Source organism: Fukomys damarensis, unplaced genomic scaffold (genome assembly GCF_012274545.1).
Source record: "Fukomys damarensis isolate Sample0158 unplaced genomic scaffold, DMR_v1.0_HiC HiC_scaffold_31, whole genome shotgun sequence".
Classification (NCBI taxonomy): domain Eukaryota; kingdom Metazoa; phylum Chordata; class Mammalia; order Rodentia; family Bathyergidae; genus Fukomys; species Fukomys damarensis.
In genome coordinates, this window is record NW_022900943.1 from 1,753,990 (window position 1) to 1,758,990 (window position 5,001).

Below are 5,001 nucleotides of genomic sequence, written 5' to 3' on the forward strand. Positions count from 1 at the left end.
CAGCAGTTCCCCAGTACCACAGCCTAAATTTAAAATTTCTGCCTCAGGAAGAGGGGTTGAAGGAGGGAAGGTGAATGAGAAAAAAAGCTAGATATATCATGTACAGGTACAAATTCCCTATTGTAAATGTTATCACTATGTATATCTAAAATATATCAATAAATGTTTGCTTCAAAAAAATCTCTTCCTCCTAATGAATTAGTCCACCATCTTTAATTTAAGTCTCCTACAAAGTCTCTGGACATGGGAAAAATGTAGACAAATTTTCTGCCAGCATGTAACACATATGGCAGCCTCTAGTCCACATGCCAATGGAGTCCTTGTTTCCAAATGAAACCTCCTGAGCCTGGCTTTTACTAACCCCATTCCTGTCAGCACTCTGGTCTTCTGAGCTCTGATCAAAATCACTCATCCGACACTGTTTACAGCATTCTAGGGCTTCTCTAGCCTATACCTCTTAACCTTTCTGAACTCCTTCAGTAAACCAATTCTGAAATTTTCTACACCACATGGTCAGATGCAGTCACAGAAATAATCTCACTTCTCCCCATGTGAACTTTCTGAATTAGTTTTCAGTGACTGAGACACAATATCCAACATCCACAACTTAAAAGAAAGATTTAATTTAGCTCACTGTTTCAGGAGATTTAGTATATGGTTGGCAGGCTCCAAGGCAGAAGCCTCACAGTGCAAGGGAGTGTTGGGGGCAAAGACACTTCATTCATAGAGGCCAGGAAGTAAAGCAGGGGAGCAGTACCAGAGAGGAACAGGCAAAGAACCATATGCAGAACTGTATAGTACCAAGGCCATACCTCCATGGCCCACCCAGAAACACCCAGGAGCACACTACACTAATCTGCTAGGTTTTTTCTTAATCCAATGAAGTTGACATATCAGGATTAATAGTTACAGAATAGGAAAAATCTAACGAGAGAAAGACAGCTTCAGTCTACTTTGACCTTAGTATTCACTATTTTACGTTATTCATTTTTAATATATTAATATAATATAAAATAATGTCTTATATTTAATAATAGTATTACTAAAATCATTTATTATTTTAATAATGTTTATATTATTCATTCTAGCAACTAGAACAGTATTTAGTAAACCTTTTTTCCATAATTAAAAAAGATACATGCTACTATGATTTTAGCATCGAAGCATCTCTAAATTAAGAAAAATTAACTTCAACACAATAAAAAACTAGATTCAAGGAATCCCTTAACATGTTCCTGGGCACTTGAACTACTAGTGGTACGTGCAGGACTGTCCCACCGGGCAACTAATACCACCGATGGTACAAACAGATCCAACCACTTCTATCAGTCTTTCCACTAATAAAATTAATATAAAGCTGTCTGATGGGACAGTCATGTATGTGCCACTGATGGTTCAAAATGCCCAGCAGCAAGGCATACAAATTACAGCCCCACCATGAACATGCTAAAATATTTCAGTCAGACATGGAGGCACATGCCTGTAATGGCAGCACTCCAGAGGTTGAAGGAGGTGTATCACAAATCCAAGGCCAGTCTAGGCTACAATGCAAGTCCCAGGGCAGTTTAGACTACAGAATCAAACACTGAATCAAATAATAATTGTTATTATTATTCTTGAAAGGCTTTCAAAACTGTGTATGATCAATCTTCAATAAACCAAAAAATAAATCTGGATTTGCAGATATTAGATTTGACAAAGAACAAGAGAAACATTTAAATGCCACAATATTACTGGAATAGAAGAATTAAATTTATTTCTTTTGGTTGTTGTTGTTTTGTTCTGTTTTGGGTTTTTTGAGACAGGGTCTCACTATGTAGTTGAGACTGACCTGGAACTCACTATGTAGCCCAGGCTGGTCTCGAACTCATAGTGAGCCTCCTGCCTCAGCCTCCCGATTGCTGAGATTACAGGCGTGCACCACCACGCCCAGCAAAATGTTTCTTTTTTTTTGGTACTGGGGATCCAACTCGGGTCCTTGCGCTTGCAAAGCAGGTGGTGGAACTGCTGAACTAAATCCCCAGCCCAAATTTATTTCTTATATCTTAAAATTAAGACACAGAAACTTGTAAAGAGTCTGTCAGGAGAATTTTTGTTTGTTTTGCAAAGTTTTATTAAATAAAACCAAGAAAAGAAAGAGGCTTTGCAGAAGGCCAAGTAAAAGTAGGAAAAGAACTACATCCCACAATGCAAGGGTCACCCATCCATGCAAGACAGAACAGTGACCTGTCAGGAGAACTCTGAATTCTTATTTTGATTCCTACTCAATGAAATCAAGTCACACATACACATCGAGTCTTTCACCTTGCTTCAATTCTGTTCTCAAATATACTGTAGCACTAATAGCTCACTGCAAAAAAGTACTTAAAGGAAAATGTATTTTTTTATATTCAAAAAGTAATTTGTAGCTCAGTGGGAAAGCAAGGGTTTAATCATTAGTACCACTCTACCCCCCCAAAATTTTTTTTCAAATGTCACTTTTAAAAAGGTGTAGGGGGATTTAGCTCAGTGGTGCCGTTGCCTGCCTTGCAAACAAGGTCCCAAGTTCAATCCCCAGTACCACCCCCCCAAAAAAAGGATTCTGTTGTGAGTGGCACACTTAGGGCAACTTGTGCAGAACTGACATTAAATGTCACTTTAAATTCTATTATACCAACATATGTAAAATAAAAATTTACATACGTAGCTCTATCACCTATATGTATTTAAAAACATCTAAGCTTATAGTCAGGCTTGATGGTACATGCCTATAATACAAGCACTCAGGAGGCTGAGGCAGAAGGAATGCCAAGAGTTCAAAGCCAGCCTAAACTATATAGCAAGACCCTGTCTCAAAAACAAAAGCAAAAGCCAGGCATGGTGGCACAGGCCTATATGTAATCCCAACACTCAGGAGGCTGAGGCAGGAGGACTGCTGTGAGTTCAAGACCGGCCTGGGCTACATAGTGAGTTCCAGGTCAGTCTCAACTACACAGTGAGACCCTGTCTCAAAAAAGACCAAAAAAAAAAAAAAAGCATAAATTTCTTCAAACAAATACTAATTACAAATTAACTATAAACACATGTAACTTTAAACTTCTATATATGATGCTAATGACTTACTGTTTTATACCACCTATACTATATGAAATTCTTTCCCCACGTTTTAGCTCTTAAGACCCTTTTCCATTCCAACAAGGCATCTCATGACTACAAGTCTGTCAAATTAAGTATGAAAGCAGAACAATATGTGGCACTAGCTTAGAGAAGATAACATTTTAGTTCATGTAATAATATACAAGTTTCTTTACCCTAAGTTTCAGCAAGCATATTATACGGGAAATTCAAACCCTAACAGAAATGCTGTTCTGTAAATCAGAAAGATCAGATGAGACAACCTGCCGCTGATTCAGCAACTTTTTCACTTTACAACTATAATTAAAGACGCAAGCAAATGACTGAAACAACTTTCAAACTAAGCAGCAAAGCCAATTCAAAATCAGTATTTGTCTTGGCAGGAAATGCCAATGAAAATACAAGATATTTTAGTCTTAACTGGCAAAGGTGCTGTTATTTATCACGCAAAATCCCTTGTGGATAGCTACAAATTAGCTTTTATTGCATATACTTAACATGTTTCTTTATAAAGAGCTCCTCACCTAAATAATCTTCCAAGTTTGGCAGCCCAAATTGTTACAGCCTATACAGCATTACAGTTCCTTGTAATTTAAAACATTTGCTTTTAAGAATAGTCTCCACACACCAACTCTGCTGCCAATTTCTTCAGCTAAAAATTCAAGTTTATACTACAAAATACTATATTTACCCTCAACAACAGAATGCACTCATTTACAAATTATACAGGAGTAAGTCCAACAGACAACTTCAATACTTGTAACATCACAGCTTTCTATTATTCAAATTAACAAGTCTAAACAGTTAGACACTAGTCAAAGTACTAGTGGCCAAAGTCAACTGACATATGATCAATTCCCTAAAACCAATAATAGTAAAGATTAGATCCTTAATCTCAATGAACTATTTTGCAAAATCGTCAACAAATACCCATGGGGGGAAAGTGTGCTCTAAGTGGCAGAAATCTTCCAGCATTACTAGAAAAATGAGTCAATGCAAACCTATATGAGTGGCAGATCATGTTTATGAAAACAAACCTGTTTGTTTTTGAGTTCCAAGTTTTACACTAAGGCAACTTACCGATTCTTTTAATACAATGATCTTGGCAAGAAATACAGGATTTTTTTATTCATGGTTATAGTGATCAAGAACAGGTATCCTATAACGCAGAGAGGTTTTGCTTCTATGGCATGTACAAAACAAAATATCACACACTCTGCATTTCCGGTAGCTTAATACACATTATCGCCTCAAATCAAATATTTATTGGGAACTTAGCACCTTAGAACTAAGGAGCTGCTTCATCTAATACACACCCTCAGCTAACATGCCACTCAATGTTACCCCGCCCTATATGCTCTAGGGTGCCCTGCACTTCTATTTTTCCTCTTTTACTCAGTCTACACTTGCACTGCAGAGCCAGTTTCACACTTACCCTTCGCGTTTACCTTTTTCCTACTTAAATACATGTGAAACTCTACTACCGTTAAAAATATACACATATATATGTATCTATAACTCCGTCCTCCAAATTAGCGTCCGAGAACAGTGTACACAGTGAAGCAGGCTGGATGGTCAACTTTTCGGGCTACAATGCCTGGCAATCAAGCACACAGCCGCTCGAGGGTTCACTGCTGGGGTGACACTCTCCCTCACAGCAGCACAAGGAACTAGGGAAACTGCGCCAAATGTTCCCGTGTGAAACCCACACGCAGTGGGGAAAGGAGGGGGGACTACTGAAAACTGGGTCATTCCTTATTTGTTCCGATGCAGCATGGTCTTCGGGAGGGACAAAGCCCAGAAGCAGAAAGCAGCAGGGAAAAGAGACTGCGCGCTTCCCCAGCGTGCCGCGGCCCTCGGAGGTGACCCGACGCCGCCCCGCAGAGC